We start from the raw sequence: 20,380 nt of genomic DNA, 5'->3' as shown, positions 1-20,380 counted from the left end.
CTTGTTCAGTTAAATGTTTCTGATGACGATAAAGTTACGATCTTGCAAAGTTTTACTGTGCTACATAAATGAGGGATTGTTGTTTTTGACCTTATTTTGCACACCCGCCTTAAAACTATATTGGTTCCATGGACACTTCGCGGCACCCCTCGTCTCTCCCTACGGCACCCAATTTGAGAACCCCTGCGTTAGAGTAAAATTACTCTCAAATTTCGATATTAATTGAAAATTAAAAAGTTACAAACGATAAAGGAAATTTTAATTTTCATTAAGTACAAAAATACATCATGCAGCTGATTTGTTAGGAGGAATGAATTTTTTGATTGGAAAATGTAGCGGAAATAATGTCTGATGTCCTTAAAAGTGCTGATGGCAATGGGCCTCCTATAGGAATATCTGCATCCAAAACAAGCAGCTTTTGTCCATCTGGATCCATGCCTTTGAATATTGCTGAAATTTCAGCATTACCATACATTTTAACTTTCACTCGATGTGCAGATAATTGTGCGACAGACTGAAGGTACCCTTGACGCAGCTTCGCACGTTCATTCTGATTTTCAGAATCTGAAATGTCCTCCATTGTGAAGAATTAATCTGGGGAAAAAAATAAATGAAAAAATCAACTACTACATTTATTAAAAACAGACAACACTGGGGGGGGGGGGAATTTTAACTAACGTTAAAGAAAAGTTTCTTAAATCGCCTCAAAGATAACAAATAATCCAATATGACAACTCAGAACATCATTTTAAAATATTTAAAGGGGGAGGGGATGAGGACAAGTAATTTTAAATTCATTACCGTCTTCTTACGGGTGCTCATTTATTATGAATCATGAAAACGTTGTTTGCGACATTGTTGGTGTTTCGTGTGCCAGCTAGGCTGGCAAATTGGAGTGCGCTGCTTCACTTTCAACTCTGTACCGTAATTAGGTGTGAAGTCCGACTTCCACAGTATACGCATGCCTTAAGGACCCATTTATAGGGTAGACAACCATTCACAGCATAACAACACATTCACACAAAGGAAGGACAAAGACAGGAGAGAGAGAGAGAGAGAGAGAGTACATCCATGCCTGAGCCGGGATTCGAACCCGGGACCTCCCCATCGCAGCAGTCAGACTCCTCTGACCACTACTCAGGGCGGGCGGCGTTTGTGACATTAAGAGTGGTCTGTGAATGAAAATGAGTTATAGGAGTCAGTTAAAAGGGTGAGGGGGGAATCGTTACTGCTTTGCGTCATGTGCAGGCATGACACGAACTGGAAACCTGAGGGATTACAGAGAATTTAGAAGGGGACAACACAAGCCACTTAACATACTTTGTTATCAAGGGTGTGTTGAGAAGAGCTCTAGTTTGTAAAGGCATGACATACATCAGAAAATATAATTAAATAAATTAATCAATTAGTGAGCTCAGCGCACTGCTCGCTAACTCCCATTCGCTCCGTTTAAGTCAATTTTGAAGTCGCAATTGTTTCCACAAATTTTAAAACTGACATATGATAAAAATCTCAGGATGGTAAGAAAAAACGAAGGTAATTTCTGGATGGGATTACTCTTTTCTTGTCATGTGTGCCCTTCATGCCAATTTTCATTAAAATTGGAAATGATGAGGTCAAAAATTTATTAACCTTTTTTTATTATTGATCTGACATGAAATTGCTCAATGGCATTTTTTTTTTAAATAAACTATTCAATTGCTCTAAATTTCAATAATGTTTAGACTCAAAAGCAGATACAAATTAATTTGTGATTGAGTTGCATTAAAAACACATACCTCAGGTCCTGAATAGAAAATTTGCTAAAGTATATTTTATTCTCATTTACTTTACGCGCATAAAAATTTCAAATTTAAATAAAAATAAAATTTTTAAATATTGGTACGTACTTTGGTGATCATTGACAAACGCTTTGAAGACAAAATTTTGAATGACTGCAAAAGGTGCAGAAAGACGGATGCAAATGGCAGCTTTAAACGAAAGAAGAAAGCGAGTCCAAGTATAAGTGAAGCTGAAATTTTGTAGCTATTTCCACGTAATCTCAATTTTCAAGTCATAGGATAAACACACCAATAGTGACCAGTGCAGTGGACCAGTGCTTCAGGGTGCTTCAATAGTGACCACTTAAAGGTGAAAAAATAGGATTTCAGGTCTCCCAATGGATTCAGAAGTGCATCAAACGTGCAAGAGGCATTATCAAGGAAATTAGATGGAAGAATAATCACTTCGTAACCGATTTTATGTTCCGCGGAGAAAGTAACCGCAGTGCCATTGCCTTCGGCTCCTAATTCCAAGAAAACTGAGGGGCATGAATTTGTTAGGGGATAGAGACGACGGGATAGCCATTTAACTTCCGATCCCTGTGGTATTGGAGTTTCGAAAGCCTTTTGTATCCAAAGATTTGAAGATAATCGCAAAATAGTTCCATGTGCAATCTTTCTTTTCCCCATCACTATGTACTAAAGCTGACTGAATGTTGAAAAATTGCGATTGATGCGTATAGATTTACTTAGTATAAATTTGTGGGTTTTTTTAGTCCCTTACTGATCATCTCCCTTTAAGTTTAATTAAAGAAATATTAAGGGATTATAACATTATTCATTTTGACTTTTGACCACTTATATCACTTAACCTATGAGAAATTGACTCTTTAAAGCCTCCTCCAAATAAGATATATTACGAAATAAGAACAAAAAACGATATTTTTTTCTCACTCCCAATAATTTTTGAGCTTAATTAGATTGAATTTTAAACCATATGTTCACGCATATTTTAGAGTTCAGTTTTAGCTTGTGTCATAACTTAAGTATGCATTAATTATTTTTTCTTAAAATCCTAATTGAACTAATCAAAACTTTATAAATTGCTAGATATTGAAAAAAAGATAAGTACTTTTTACCAATTTTTTTTTTTTAAACGATCATTATTCGCTCAAAACGTTGGTTTTGTGATAATATACGTAAGAGTATTTGTTTCTAAGTGGGAAATCTGAACGCTCTTATGAAGTCAAGATTTCTATCTTACCAGGAAACATCACGAGTTCAGTAATCATGAAAAATGTTAAAAATGGTTGCATTCGAAAGAGTATCTTTAGAAAAAAATTTGACCCAAATATTGTGTGCCCTCGTCCTTTTGTTTTTGAGATATGGGGGGTCAAAGTCTGTCGAAATCTTACGAAAATTCGCCAAATTTAAAGATTTGGCAAGAAATGGAAAATACCACGTGATTTCATCGCCTGCGTCTAGCAAGACTCTCATTTCCATTTCTGGTCATCTGCAAAGCGCGTAAACGATGTTTCGAATTAACCCTTTACTTGTGTGGGTAAAATTAAAAAGTAACTATGAAGCCTGTGAAATGGAAACTAGAGAGCTTTATCCAGAGGAGCTACAACTTGATAACGAAATTGAACGTAGGATTTAACTTTGTAATCGTGATAATAATGCATTTCAGAATTTAAGTGCATTTCAAGTGTGTTTTACTTAACTAATTTAAGTTTGTACTGTTGTAATGAAATGTGTTGTAAGTAATTAATAATTATGTACGAGAATTAATATGAATAAGTAAAAAAAAAAACATGCTTATTAAAGCTTATATATTGAAAATAAAATGGATAGTGTTTGACGTTGAAAGAACATGATCATGGATTGTAGTATCCCAGCTCTTATTTATTTTTTCAAAAGTTATTATCATTCATGAAGTTTTATTGTCTGACCACTGCTAGCGAAAATGTTTAATTTAAAATCGAAAAAAATAATAATTAAAAAAAAGAAAACAACGGATAGTAAATGTCAAAACTTTGCACAGCAAAACTAACGATGTCGGAAATTAAAATTTTACAGTCGACGTTCATTACAACAACCCCTGTAGTTCGAAAAAGTCTGTCACTGCAACTGAAAGTCGCTATAACGTAAATGCACATCATATTGCATGTTATTTAGTCATTTTTAAAAATACTGAAGTCACTTTTACCAATTATGTTTCACGTTAAAAGGGAATTCAAATACGAGCAAAATAAACATTAATACAATTTTTTTTTTATTTGACTTGTTAGAGGGTTTACACATAACTTGAAAACGATACACATAACGAAAAACACACTGGAAATAACTGACAGAAATCGTTTTTTTTTTTAAATTTGAGAACATGGTTTGAAATCTTTTAAAATGTCGTTTTCTTCGTATTTAGATACTGTTGAAGACTTCAGATTTACGACTTTTCAAAAAAAAAAAAAGACTTTAAAGTGTGTTTGCCGTTTCTCTACGGTTATCATATTTTTTTCAAAACAGTTTCATCATCGAATAAACTCTTTCAGTGGAAATATTTCACCCGCAGAAGCATAAAAGTTTTAAACATCAGTTTTTTAACAGACAGTCTTAAGAATAACAAAAAATTCCATTGTTTTTACAATAAAATAAAACAAATATTTCGGGCTGTGGCGTTTTCCCCCTATACAGTTGCACGTTAATATCCTGGAACACAAGCCCCTAAAAATTTCAATGCCGCAGTCTGTGCCACGACACCCCGCGCCATGGTAGTCACCCCGAGTAAAGAATTAATGCGATATTTCTCACGCGCTTTGGTGGTGACCAAAGATGGAAGTGAAATGTCTTGTCAGATGCAGATGTTGAATTCGCGCCGTACCTTCCATTTCTGAACAAAACTCGCTAAATTTGGCGACTTTACTAAAAATTTCGGCAATTTTTAAGACATCATATTTCGATAACGTGGTCACGAGGGCACGTAGTTTCAGTGCCATAAACATGTTTTCCAATGCTCTTTCGAATGCCACCAATTTGGAATTTTTTTTGAATTTCCTTGATCGTGATGTTTCCTGGTTAGAACCGCAATTTCATGAGCAGTTCAATGTCGCTAAAAATACTTCTGAAATCTCAAACCACATGGATGACACAGAAAGCAATGCATAGCCGCATAGTTTCTGAATGAATGTAAGGAAATTTTTGAGTATTGAAATGTTTTATTTCCGAAAAAACTTTATCACATCTATTTCTGTGACGTTAAAGGGTTGTTAGCAAAATTGTAGTTTGGACCAAAAAAGGACTAAAAATTCAAAATAAATGTTATTCTCTCATGTTATTTGGAAACTGAAGTTTCACTTGGAGGGAAGGATGAAGTTTAAGAGGGACATCTGTCCCTAATTTTGAAGCCACTCTACATTTTTATGAACACGCTTTTATTAGCTTCACCTGTTTGTATGTATATTGTAACAGAATTTTGCAACATAGACTTCGCGCACTTCCTGCAATCGGATTCTTTTGAAATTTGGCACCCGACCTCAGACCCGATGACAATACAATATTCTATAATCAAATTAATTAAATAACTATTAATTGTTAGTTTATTTCAATTTTAATCAATATTTTGGCCTTAATTCCAATAATGTGAAGAAAAATTTTTAAAAATATATATTAAAAAAGCTAGCAAAAATTATTTTAAAATATCTATAAAAACCTTCTATTTTGCTGCATTAGACAAAATTTGTTCCATTGTTCCAAGGTAATTAGAACATGAGTTATAATTGTTTTTAACTAATTTCATGTGAAACTTTAGGTGAGCCTTTTCTATTGGCAATTCATTGCTGATCAGGCCATTGTTGAATAATCTTATATGATTAAAAACTGAGCGTATGTGTATATGTATGTACCTATGTATCTATATAGTCATTTATGTCCGAGTTACTTCTTCCGAACGACAGTGAACGGTGACCGTCGAACCAAGTAACGATGGATTCATAATCTTCTTGTCTTTATGTTTGGCTATTTAACATAATCCTCCGATAATAATTAGCGGAGATATCAATTAAAACTATTAATTATAACACTTAGATTTTGACATTTCTCCCATGCTAACCTCCCTTTTTTGAGGGGTGAGCGCTAATGGGGTGTAAGATTTATTACCATCTCATTAGCTCCCCTCAATGACATTAGTTCTCTCTGCTTTTATTAAGGCTTTCTTGAAGAATAAGTGCAGTGAATAAGTGAAGAATGTGAATCCATGCAGATGCTTGCTATTAGTTGTTAAATTAGCAACACATGCACTTTTCAATTTTTTTATAGAGAAGAAATAGTATTGAAAATGATATTTCTGAGTCAAATTGCTTATTAACAATATAACGAACATTGCTACAATGCTGTCGAATGCGAAAAGTTGACATTAATTTCCCTCCAGTAGAAAAATGTTCATATATATATATATATATATATATATATATATATAATTGTATTCCAGATACTTACTAGGTATTTTGCATCGTTTTATATGTGTTTTATGTTACTACAAATGTACACACATAAAGTGCTTTCCACAGCTCAGCAAAAGTTTTTGAAAATTATTTGTGTCTTTAAGAGCCAGACTCGTCAAATTTCTTTAGAAGGGTATATACACAGGAAAAATTCATAATACAGTGAAATCCAGGTAAATCGAACTTTAGAACTGGAACTAGAAATTTATTTGTTTAAAACGAGTTTTTCGTTGCATTGGTATTCGTTGTAATAAGATTTCCCTGTATTTCTCTTTTGAAAACTTCCTAAGGAGGAAAATGATACATAGTGTGACCCCAAATAGAATGGTGAAACGTTTCTTATGGGATCGCAACATTACTCCTACTTAAGACATATGTGATATTACACAGTTCTAGAAACATTACATGAGAATCAAAACAGCATAATTTTTATTTTCCAGCATAGCAATGTGAACTATGGTTAATTTTATTTTTATTAAAGACTGTTTCCTAGCTTACATTCTGTGTCATAATCCCTGCGTTTTACCTCCAATTTTTATTTGTTGCCAGAAACAATAAAAATAATAGTAATTGTAAAGTTAAAATACTTCCGTTTTTTAACTGGTTGTTTTAGAATTAACTTTAAAAAATGATATTCTGATTAACTGCAGTTTTTGACTGTTTTAATCAAGAAATTATACACTTGTGTTACTTCATACTTTTCAGAACGAATCAAGCTTGCACAAATAGCCTTTAGAATTAAAAAACATATTTTTGTCACTATGGTTAGTAATCATTTGTGTTCATTCAAGGTTTAACTTAAACAGATTTCACTTTTAAAAAGGGGGAGGTGGGAGTAAAATTACATATCAGAAAAAACATCAATACAGATGAACTTAAAAAGGAAAATTTCATCCAAATACAAAATTTCCAGATTACTATAATACCCATCATTTAAGATTGATAAGAAAACAAACATACAGAAGGTTTCCTGAAGTCTCCAGAACGCTTTCAAAATTGAAATAATATATTTAACACTTATTTATCTTAATAAGAATTTGGGAGCTCTCTTTTTTGAAGACTAAAAATACTTTTAGTCCATTCATATTAGACATTAAAATCGCAAAGTGCGATGTAGTTCTGATTTTTTAAAATGTTATTTGGTGGGTTAGTTGGAGTAGTGTAAACCTAAGTTTGCAGTTTTCAAAAACCTGTGCTCGCTGCGTAATTCGCTTTTTTTTTTAGTTTTTCCTTTCTAACTCCTAAACTATCCATTTTTTGAAGCTAAATGTTAGGAGTTTAAGAGTGTGAGAAGTTTAGAAGATATATTTCAAAAATTGGCCATTTTTGGCGAAAAAAAAAAAATACTTTGATTACATTTCAGGCCAAATAACAACATAAATTCCTTCTCGACAAGAAAAAACTGGACATACAGTTACAGTAAATTTAATTGGCCTTCATTGAAGCCAAAAATGTAGTCTGTAGCTTCATTAGTTCTTTTGCTATCGCAAAACAAACAAATAATCAGAAAATTCGATTTTTGATGAAATGAGACAAAACATTTTTCAAGGCAATGTGGAAGATCCTATTCTGAACAAAGGGGCAAAGAATGATATAATAAGACTCTAATGTGTGTTTATATAAGTTATCTGTGTTGGGAAAACACGGTTAGGAAGAACAAAAATAGGACAATAGTGAACGATAGGTAACGCAAACATTCCTTCCCCTACCTAAATATACCTGTCACATTCATGTTCAGCCGCATTTTGTTTTTTGACCGGAAAGTTACCTACCAAGTTTTATTTTGAATAGATAATATTTTTGAACAAAAGAAATTCAAAGCAAAAACTTCTCATTAGAATAAGAGAGATCTGAGCAGAAAACAGAATGATTTCAAAAGGGTTAAACTGCATAAAAAAGAAACAGAGGGTAACAAAACTTTTTTTACAAAATGTAAGAGCAGGCTGAGGGCACCTAAATAAGCATGTTTTGTGTAGGGTCATATGAAGCGCTGCATTCACGCAAAGTGAGAAAATGATGGGTGAGATACAGTTAACATATTTACTACATCAAGATGAAAGTTTTTACGTGTTGTTTCGAGCAGTGCTTCCTTTAGGCCTTTTGCTTCAGGGGGCATTTTAAACATTAAGTACACAATGAGGTGAAAGGTGATCACCTTCCCTTCTCCGTAATAAATACAAATCTACCTTCTCTAAACACAAAAAAAAAAAAAAACGTTTTGAAACATTTAAAATGCCTCTTTTCAATGCGCTGTAACTCAGTTTTGTCTCCCTGCATCTTCTGTTCTCCATAGTCTAAGATCTCACTGTGGTTGGCCTACACTGCTAAAAAAACCTGAAAACCTGATATCCCAGGTAAATTTTTGACTGATTTTTACAGATTTTGGTAATGCTTCCAAACTTATTTCTTCCTTGCAACAACGGAAATATCACGGATGGAAATGTCAAAATCTTTTTTTATGCCTGGGCATTATAGGATTATAGGCTTGGAAAGGTACCCCACCTCCCCTTATAAATTAAAAAAAAAACACTTATAAAACCTACTCAGAGTAAATGTTAACTATGAATATGTATTTGGGTGCAATTACTTTTTCTATATCACATATTAGTGTAGGTCGACTTACCTTTGGTCAGGAACAGTCTAAGTGATCCTTAAGATAAATATTCATTAAACTCATAACAAAAAAAAAAAAAAACCTTTCAATTATATCCCAATGTATTCCTAATAACTTGAAAACTTAGATTGCAAGTTTTTAAAACCATGCAGATTCAAATTTTAGGCATAATGATATGAATACAGGGAAGCAAAATTAAACTTAAATTGCTTGAAAAATAAAAGCAAATAAAACAACATTAAAAGCACAAATGCACAGGAACACTGCAGACACATGTTTCGCATTACAAGCAATGCCTTTTCTATACACAAAATGTTAGTTTATGGATTTAGAGACATCCGACAAAAGTCGGATTGTTTTTTGGATGTCTTTAAATTCATTAGCTCACATTTTATGCGCTGAAAATGACATGCCTTGTAAAGCAGAAACATATGTCCACAGTGTTCCTGCACATATCTGCTATTAACGTTGTTTTAGTTGCTTTTAAAAATTATTTATGTTTGGCGGATTAGAACTATGATAGATTGATATAATTTGTTTTAATTCCAACTTGATTAATCATATCTTTTATTTATTTGTTCATTTTTAATATTAAAAATACCTTCTTTGTAAAATTTTTGACATAAACAAAATCTTTTAAATGATGCATAGTTAAATTTGAGCTGGAATTTTGTTTTAAAAACTATTATATGGATATGGAGGTCTATACTACCATTCCAATGAGCTCAAAATTCATCCTTGTGAGTTGGTGGTTGATCTTAAAACATAATTGGTACTCAGTACTCGGCCGAGTACTCGGTACTCAGCCAAAGTCTCTAGTTTTTGATATTTACTCACAAAATACAGTTTAACTAAAAATATAGTTTTGGACATCAAACATTTTCTGTTACATGGATTTCAGCAGAGTTTGCTGATATATATCATGATATATATCCAATACTTATTTTGAAAATATCATGATATTTTGATATTTATTTTTTCAACTACGGTATTATCAATATAAAAATTGTATTAATCCTAGTAATATGGTTTATTTATTATTAAAAATAACCAAACGGTAATGCACTATATTTTTATTATGTATTAATACATCATTAATACAGCTAAGTAACATAATTTTTTTATATTCATAAAATTATTAGTAATGTAACAATTTTAAGTCATATTAAAAGTGCCTAGTTAAATATTAAATGTTGGTTAGAAAAAAAATGTCTAATGACTGTGCACCAACTAATGCATATTTTTTTTTATTTCTGAATCATATAATTATGTAAAAGTAGCTAACAGAAGAAAAATTAGTATAATAGCTAATGCTAAATTAACTCCATTAAAATTGATTAAAATGCAAAATGAAATATTAAATATAAATAAGGAAAGAAAACATAATTTTAAGTCCATATATTGTAATAGTAATATCAGAAAATAAAGAGTGATTTGAGGATGCTTTTACTTTTTTTGAAGACTTTAGTTTGCGTTAATTGAAAATATTGGATATATATCAAAATATCCAATATATATCAAAATGTCGGATGTTTTCAAAAATATATTTTCGAACCCTGGATTTCAGACTGGATGGTAAAAATAAAAACCATTGCTTTTACCGTAAGTTTGAAATTGATCTTAGGAACCCCTTGCGAACCCTGGTCCTAGGACTGTGGTAAGAAAGCCTATTTTAAATCCATAAAAATTATTAGGCAGTTAAAAAATGTGTCGGACACTGCACAACATTGGACTACAACAGCAAATTTTTAATGCCAGACCGAGTTTGACATAGGACCCTAATGAATTAAATAGTTTTTTAAAGATTTTAACAATATTTAAAGATGTATTGGTGTACAAAGACTGCTTCTCGGAAAAATGACATCAACAGAATTAAAACTGGCTTAGTACCTTGTGCTGCCATGTAAAATTCAAATTAAGTTTTCTGAAGCATCTGAATTGCTGCACTCTTAATACATATCTTAAATTGATATATGACAGGTTAATAAGAATTTTCCTCCACTTTTTTTTTTGTAGAACGTTTGCATTTCTTTTCCCACTTATTAGTGTTCGTACTAGAGATGGCACAAAGCACAATTTGGCTGAAGCACCGAATACCGAAGCTTCGGCTGCTCTGTATGTTGAGTTAGTTTTTTTGAACATTTTCAGCTTAATATGCATTTTTCTTTTATGTATCACCGGTTAAGATTTTACTTTTGCTTTGCACTGGTAGCACCAGAAAAACACGTTTCTAACTTTTCATTAGAATAAGTATTAGAAGCAATAAATAAATAACTTTGTGATGAGAAATAACAGGAAATATCCAACGTTGTTTAGCACAAATAAACAGATTTCAGAATACACGTGTTTCAAGGTACCTCTTTTTCAATTCAAAGGTGTGAGCTTCTAGATGTAAAGACATCCAGTAAAAGGCCTGGATGTCTTTACATCCACATACTGGATGTCTTTACATCTAGAAGCTCACACCTTTGAATTGAAAAAGGGGTTCCTTGAAACCTCGAAACACATGTATTCTGAAATCTGTTTATTTGTGCTAAACAACGCTGGATATTTCCTGTTATAAGTATTAGAAGGTTCCATCTCTAGTTCTTACAATCCTATCAAATGTTTTTTCAATGGTTCTTAACAGATTGCTCTGGGTAAACAAAAAAAAAAATGCAATACAATATCTCTTGAACTGTTTTGAAATGCTACCGTCTTGTTTCTTATAAATACTCATCCCAAGCAAATTAAATTTCCATGTCATTCCAACCAAGTCACAAATTCCTTTTTTTTTTATTCCAATATTTTTTTCTTGTTGTGATTACTGAGCAAGGACAGATGTAGTTTCTAGTTTCAAGGTGGGATCAGTACAAATGTATGTTATTTGGGCACAAATTCTCCTATGAACAATTTTTTGAATTTAAAATCCCCAAAATGTAGTTTAGTTCAGACTATCTTTGGTTCCCTTAAGGAAGTCTGTGAACCCCAGGATTAACCCCCGGGATTCGTATGTGTCACTTGGACATTTAATGTATCAGGTTAGATTGGGGTACAATAATGTAAAATTAATAAATTTTTATTTTTGCATGAAAACCAAAGTAAAATACGGAGTATTCAATCAATTGCACACACAAACGAACTGCATCCTTTTAATAACATTACAGTGTAATGAAAAAAATGCTTATTTTATAAAAGTCTTTGAAAAATCAGACTATGGAATTTGCAAACAGGTTTTTTTTTTTTTTTTTTGAGCAATCACAATTGCTTATTGTTCTCATTTGACCGTTTTTGGTGTCTGTGCCTTTTTCAACTTGAACCATAAGAATCTGCAGCACCACCGCCCACTGTCCTCTGCTGGCGGCGGCGCGACGCGGCTGTTCCGGTTTTGAGCTATCCGCTTCCCCTGGTCAGAGGCGTCCATGTCCTACACACACGCACGTTCACACACATACACTCACACATGCCTATGTGCATACACACAGGTCTACGCACACACACAACTATGCACAAGTAACCGCCCAGTAGGAGAGGCAGACTTGGGGGGGACAGGAGCCGTTTCTAGAAACAATAACTTCAATGAGTAGGGTCCTGTCTCAGTTCGTGATTGCGAAAAACGTAATTTGAATTCAAAATTTCAGAATTCAAATTATTATTATTTTTTTTTTAAGTAAAAGAATTACCAGGATGGTTGAAAATATTTCAATAAAAACACAATTAAGTGGTAAAAAGAGTAATGGTTGTTCTTCTCTATCGATTGTTTCTCTGGAAAAGTTCAACTTCAGTTCAAATTATTAAGTAAGGAAATTTATGAGTGCAAGAAAACAGCAAAAGAGATTTTGAAAATAACTGCTGCATAAAATATCAAATTCATCGAAACTTACTATTAGTAACTGTTTTTGTTTCCGAATTGGGCTTTGTTCTTGCATCAAATTTGCAAACAAGTCTTTATTTTTCTTTTAATGCACTTCATTATATTTGGCGCTAAAGTAGGCTAATAAGGTGAGAGATGTCAGCTTTAGGCTTCTCCTTTTCGCAAATCCTTCATTCAACATTACAGACATTTGAGATTTTACGATTTTCTAGGGCATATTTCTGTTTCCAGATACTGTAGTAGGAAAATAAGTACCTCTGCGAGCTTTTACATTTTAATCACAAATTACACTTCAATTGTAAAATCAGAATCCTCCCAGAGCGTAACCGTCGAGTGTTTTCATGGTTGCATGATGGTAGTTGCGGTCTCTCCGGTCAGCTCTGTTTCCGAACGCTGGTGAAGGTTATTACTGCAAGCAGTGGCGTAGTTGGGGGGGGGGCAATCCTTTTTAATTAGTAATATTCTTAGACGTTAAAGTAGCTTTCATGACTTTATTTTTAAAAACATTTTTTAAAAAAAGTCGTGAAAACTTTATTATAAAACAGTGTAAGGGGGGGTGGGGGGGGGGGGAGTGCGCCAGCCAATTTCTGGGACCCTCTCCAAAAACTGTTTCTGTATCCTCCCCTGAACATCAGTTCGCCCTGAACTGGAGTTTTAAGATCTAAATCCACAGAAAATTTACGGGAGAGGGCTTCCGGACCCACCTAACCTTCAGTTTCTGGAAGAATTTTATTCTTATACCTATAAATACGTTCAGCCAAGCCGCCGAGAGCTAAACCCGGGCCATAGGGCAAAATAGTGACTTTCGGGCCCTTCTCCAACCATTAAAAAAAAAAAAAAATCAGAGTACAGTGGAGAAACGAAATCGTACTTTTTAGTTTTTCTTCGTAAGAAATATAAAAAAAAAGCTGGCTAAATAAATAAAAAAAAGTTAACCACTCTAATGTTAAACAAACATCTCGACCTCAACACGTTCAAAATTCTTAATGTCATACAATTTTTTTTCAAACGTATATATAACAAGAGAGAGAGGGGGGTCTACCTTTTTGTTTGGAGGGGGGGATTGTCATTACTAATACCGCACAATCAAGTTTAAAGCATTGCTTTGAGCGGGGAAAGAGAAATAACCATATGAACCTACAATCATAAGTGTAACATTCGCGAAGGTCCTCCTCCTCCGGAAAATGTTCGAAACTATTGTTCTAAAATTGCAGTTTGCACAAACACTACTAATGTTAGGAGGAGGAAGGGTTCAGGGACTTTTATGAAAGGTTAAAATTCGTAGACTCTGCCTTTGAAATTTTTCGAAATTGAAGTCCTAAAAATGAAGTTTTTGACGTTTTTTAACGAGAGGGAGGGGGAAGAGGGCGAGAGAGAGAGAGAGAGAGAGAGAAGGATCGAGTATTCTCTCTAATTTTTCAAAAATCGAAATGAAATCTCCTGGAAATGCTAAGTTACAAACCATCTTTGTTTAAGTTCTATAAACAGAAGAGGTTCAAGCAAACCTTCTCCGGAAAACTAAAAACTTAATTATAAGCCCTCTTTAAACATTAGTGAAAAGGTTTGGAAAACCTCTCCGCCGGAAGTTTTTCGGAATTGAAAATCCAAAAACGAAATCTTAGATGAATTTTTATGATGTGGAAAAAGAGAGGATTGGGGGTATTCTTAAGGTTTTTTTTTTTTTTTTTTTTTTTGGGAAGTTTAAGTCCCAAAAACAGAGAAAAAAGAAATGTTGCAGAACCTTCATCCGAATTTTTTTTTTTGAAATTTAAGTCCTAAAAACGAAGTTTTATATTATATGATCTTTAATTATGTGAAAAGGACAGTAGGCACTCCTCTGAAATTGTTTTTTGATTTCAAAATCCTAAAAACCCATTTTTTGGCTATTTTTGATGAAGTTAGAAGATGGGATGGGGTTAAGGACTCTTTCTGGAGTAGTCCCAAAATTAAGTCTTAAAAATGCAATCACAGGACTTCTTTCGAGATAAGGGCTGGTGTTTAGAGATGTTACACGGAGGTGAATTCGGGACTCTTTCGTTGAAATTTGTAGGGAAGGAAGTCCCTAAACCAAAATGAAAGATTTTCTTAAAGGATGTTATAGGATCAGGTGCTCTGGTATAAGAGGGGGCGGGGTGTTCCAATCCTATAACTTTTCTCCTTTATTCGCCACTGCGCTCAAGTATTGATACTACTTTAAAATGTTATTTCCCCCTATGTATTTTAATTTTTAAACTATACAGTGATATATTTTTAATGTAGATATAATGTCACGACCCCATAAGAAATGATTGGGGGTTACAACTCAAAGTTTGGGAACCCCTATCTTGGTATCATCCAACCGTGTTCCGTCCCCGGGTAAAAGGAGAAAAGCGCGCGCGCTGTTTGTCATGGTGGTCCCGAACTGGTCGTTTTCCTTCTCAATAGAAACGTCTCTGCAAGATAGCCCCCTGATGCTGTGAACATGCAGATGTTGAATAATGGGCTAAAATGTTGAATGAGATGTTTTTGCTTTTCCAACACCAAAAAGAAGTTCAGTTAGCAACATATACTCTGTTTTTCTTTTTCTTTCTTTTTTTTTTTGAGGAGGAGGAATGCCCGGGCCCCGGGGATTTTGCCCCTGCTGCACCCCTCTCGGCGGCCCTGCGTTCATGGGCGGACTGGCTAACTTTGGTCCAGGGGCGTAGCCCCCGAAAAGTTAGTCTCAAAAAAAAAGAGAAAAAGAAGAGAGAAGAGAAAGAAAAAAAAGAAGAAAAGGGAAAAATTCCAAGCGATTATATATATATATATATATATATATATAAGAAGTAACCCCCCCCCCCGAAAGTCGGGTCTAGCTACGCCACTGCTTTGGTCCGGTCGGTGGTAAAGGCATATTCTGGCCTACCATTGTAAATTAAGAAATTTAAATTGCGCAGGATCCTTGGTTTTTCCTACACGGAGGAAAGACGTGGAACTGAAACCCTTGCCTGTATTTTCAAGCTTCAATATCAAGTTTTAATTTAAAAAAAAAATAAATAAATAAAATAAACAGAAATATATTATGAATTTATGAAAAGTAAAATACTGACAATTTTTTAAAGAGTTATTTAAACTTTGAAGAAAAATATGAACTTCGATGCTGACAATAGAGGAAAAGGGGGGGGGGGGGGACAAAATTGAAAGATATCTGTGAACTTGAACTGAGAATGGTGATGGTTCGAAGACTCTCTCTGAGAAATTTTCATCGTTGAATTCCTAAAAAAAACGTAATTTCAGTCAACCTTTGGTGACATTAATGAATTAGGGAGAATTTAGGGATTCTCTCTTTAAATTTTTCAACATTAAAGCTTGAAAAAAAAAACAATTGCAGGCTTGAGGGAAGGCTTGCTGTGACCAAAAGTAAATGCAAGCCTAAGGAGGCTTTCTTCAGAAAATGTTTCAAATTTAGGGTAAGGTAATTGAAAAAATTGGGCTTTCAGGGTTCTCTCCAATGAATTTTTCAAAATTTGAGTTTTGAAGATGTAAATTTTGGGCTATCTTGGAAACGCTAACTAAGAGGAAAAAGGAACAACCTTTCAGGGTTCTCTCCAATGAATTTTTCAAAATTGGAGTTTTGAAGATGTAAATTTTGGGCTATCTTGGAGACGCTAACTGAGAGGAAAAAGGAACATTTGAGGATTTCTCTCGAATTTTTTTGAAACTAGAATCTTAAAGATGCAATTTCAATTCTTCTTGAGTAGTGTCGTTGATGGGAAAGGATTTGGGGACCCGGATATGTTCCTTAAAATATTCGCAACTGAAAGGCGAAAACCTAATAGGTCATCCTGAATGATGTTAGGAGAAAGATTAGGATTCGGAGGCTATCCCAAGAATTTTTTTGACACTGCAGTTTTGAAAAAGCAAATTTAGGCAATATTGTGTTGAAACTTTAAGGATGTGTCGGTGTGTGTATTTTAAGTACACTAGTACACACACACACACACACACTCCCTCGGAAATGTTTCGTAATTGAAACCCTAAAATGAACTTTTAGACCATGTTTTGACCATAGAGCAGGAATTAGTAACTGGAGGGAGCAAAGTCCAATCTTTGGCTTACAAAAAGCTGCGGCAAAGATCCTAAGTCACGTGATTCAACTATGACGAATGGGAGGCACGTCTAACGTTTTGCGCGAAACTAGAAAAATAAACCTGATTTCATCCTACACTTTACTTTAAAATCTATCATGTAACTTGGGGGATCTTTGCTTCAAGTAAGAAAGGTTTCACTCGCTCCATTTTTATCCCTTCTCAATGGTTTTAGTTGGTAGTTTAGGAATTTTTCAACAGCTGGGAAATGTTTCGATTTTGATGCTCTAAAAACGTGATAGGGGAAAGATGAGAGATTCGAGAGCTCTCCCACCTAGAAACACATTTTAAAGCTATCGTTGACGGCGTTAGACAAGGTATGGAAAGGGAGGTACACCACATAAAATTATTTGAAATTGAAGTCCCAAAATTGCCATTTCAGGCTATGTATGGCCAAGCTAAAAAAAAAAGAGAATTGCTGCTTTTTTCAAGAAAGTTCTCGAAACTAAAAACTTAAAAACGCAATTTAAGTCTTTCCTTGGAGGAGGGACATGATTCCCAAAAGGGAATCGTGTCGTGTCCCTCTTTTGGATCACGCTTGGGTGTCATACTTGAATTTGCCGGACTTGTCACCGGCCACCGATTCCCCCTTCCTCCCACCTACATCCGGCAGTGATTGAGTACGATACATAATTAAGTTAGAAAGATAACGGATCTACCACTGAAATATTCATCGTATAATCAACCTCAATCAGGGGTGCCGATATATGGATGCCTTAGTTGCCAAATCGATTAATAGTGCTTAATCAATGATTAGAATGGGAATTTATATTAAACTTTTGGTTCAGTACATTTCTGATCCTGCGATGGCAGAAAATGTAACACGAGGGCCCATTCACTCCTATAGATAACACTATCTTCTTCATCACTTTTCTTGACTTTTTGTTTCATGGAATAATCGATTTGGCAAGTGAAGCATCCATATATCAGTCGATATGTATCATGAGATATATATATCACGATATATATCCGATATTTATTTTGAAAATATGATGATATTTTGATATTTTCAATATTTATTTTTTTTCAGCTATGGTATTTTCAATATAAAAAGTACACTAATCATAGTAATATTGTCATTTACTATTAAAAATAACCAAAAAGTTATGTACTATATTTTTATGATGTATAATACATCATTAATATATCAAAGGAATATAATATTACTTTTTTACTTGTATTTTATGTTCATAAAATTATCACTAATGTAACAATTTTAATTCATGATACAAGAGCCTAATTAAATATTAAACGTTGCTCAGAAAAAAAAATGTACTATGACTATGCACCGATTAATGCATATTATTTATTTCTGAATCATATAACTGTAAAAGTAGCTAACAGAAGAAAAATTAGTGAAACAGTTAATACTAAATTAACTCCATTAAAATTGATAAAAATGCAAAATTAAATATTGAATGAAAGATACCTCAATTTTAATTCTACATATTGTAAATATTGTTAAAAATTTTGTAAATTGTAATTATTTTTATGATTAATTTGTTGTAATCTGGCTGAATTTGGCGTTTATTCCATCTAAAATTATCTTAGTAACATAACCTGTATTATAATATTACGAGTCTCTGTCTTTTCTGCATCGGTTCGCAACAGCCTAGAGAGTGTAAGCATCTAAAAATGTTCATTGTAATCATTTCTTAGCCTCTTCTTCAATGGCACATTGGCCTTGGGTGACCCTGGCTTTCTCAAGAATTTTCTTCAAATCCTCTTTTCCCGGTTATAGTTCTCTAGTTATTCACTCTCAGGATGAAAAATCTTCTTCTAGGTCAGCGGTTCACAATCTTTTTTCTCTTGCGAACCCCGTTTTAAAATCTGGAGGAAGGTGTCGATCTCCTTGTGCAATGAGTAACAAGCAAAAAAAAAAAAAAAAAAAAAAAAAACTCACTTCAAATACATTTGGAAGGATTTTTTTTAGTTTAATTTTGCTCTATAGTTCATTACGCGTCGGAAAACATAACTGCAAAATATAAAAGCAAACACATTGCTACAAACTAAAACAATAGCTAGAAAATGAGTGAAAAACAAATTCAACTAAAAACAAACCCAGCGATTATTTTTTAGTCAACTTTGAAAAAAATCTAATGGGATGATTGTGGATCAAAGCAGCTCAAATTTTGGCTAAAATATCTGATAGTTTTAGTCCTGCATTAAATTCAGCATTTATTTTGCTTCAATATCATTATATTCTTTGTATATATTGAAAATTCTTTTTCGGATAGAAACGTTGTCCAACATGTCTTTTTCTGACACAATAGCACATTTATTGGTGACACTAAATCCGAAGTTTATTATCTTTAAACATACCTTTTAGAAAACTACCTCAAGTTAACTATTTTTTTTCTGCCAGTAAGATTAGAAAGGTCCTAAATTTATGTCTTCCTGAAAAGGACTTAAAGTCCACTTGTTTGATAGAGATATTCTGCGCACATTAATCCTTCGAGTGCTGCATAATTTTCTTGTCTTTATGCCACATCGTGAAAAAATGCGTAGTTATTCGTATTTATCTTATTTCATTTTTGAAAAACAATAATAACGCCTATAATTAACTCAAGTTATTGCATAAAAGGTATTTTTTTACCCCCCCCCTCAAAAAAATTTACTAAATTTGTTTTTCGGCACGAATTTCATAAAACTCTTTCTTTACATACAGAGAAAATTCAATTTGCCAAGTCTAAGCGTTTTGTTGTTTCCTCAATTTATTGCTGGTCCCCTAAATGCATGGGTGATTTAATTTTTATTGGAAAATGACAGCTGGAGCATACCTTTTATGTGACCAAATAACAAAATTTACGGAACAATTAATGTCTTATTTCTCGAGAAATCCGTAAAAATGTGAATTTTTGAAAATTTTTCTCTGGAAAACAGGCAGCTGATTAATGCGGCAAAATTTGATGGAAGGAGAACTTACAATTATTTTTCCGTATTACTTTTAATTTCTATCATATCATTAAATTTGTATTTTATAGAACGAGATGTTTTTCTTTTTATTGAAAAATATTCGTTTTCATCTATCTCACAAAAATAAATGGTTCTAGAGGTCAATTACTTCATAATCTAACCTAAACTCAAATTTACCCCTGTCAAGATTTAAAAAAAAAAAAAAAAAAAAAAAAAAAAAAAAAACTAATAATAATAATAATAATAAGTGAAATATTATAAAGTGTCCGCTTTCTGCATAAATTTGAATTTTCAATTTTGGGAATATTCCTTTTAGGTGTGATTTTTCAGTTTTAGGAAACATCAGGAACACTCATCTTTTGGACTTTTTTTAGTCCAAAGAGGATTGAACAAAGGGTCCATATATGTAACTTTAGATGGACTTTCAAAGTTAAGGTTGGATAAGGAATAGCTAAAAGGTTTACTTATCAGCCTATCCTTCGAATAGTAAAACTCCATTCATTTAAAGGATCATTTTCTTGCCTTATGATGCAGTTTGAGATTGAGTCCCATGTAGGGACTCTAGTTAGAGGTAGTGCCATTGGCGTTTACTTCCTCCATTTTATGTCTATTCCCTCTAGTAGTTTCTCCTC

General features: G+C 33.3%; 1 long non-coding RNA gene across 1 annotated transcript; it reads right to left on the bottom strand.

Annotated features, from left to right (window-relative positions):
- Positions 1–242: 242 nt before the first annotated feature.
- LOC129224356 (uncharacterized) lies at positions 243–12,841 on the bottom strand. The gene is made up of 2 exons (XR_008580683.1): positions 12,737–12,841; positions 243–594 (listed from the first exon to the last, which is right to left on the bottom strand). It is a non-coding gene; the product is annotated as an uncharacterized LOC129224356 (long non-coding RNA).
- Between the last annotated feature and the right edge of the window lie 7,539 nt (positions 12,842–20,380).

Source organism: Uloborus diversus, chromosome 1, assembly GCF_026930045.1.
Source record: "Uloborus diversus isolate 005 chromosome 1, Udiv.v.3.1, whole genome shotgun sequence".
NCBI classification, from domain to species: Eukaryota; Metazoa; Arthropoda; class Arachnida; order Araneae; family Uloboridae; genus Uloborus; species Uloborus diversus.
Note: the sequence above shows the minus strand (reverse complement) of the source record. Positions and strands in the feature narration are given on the sequence as shown.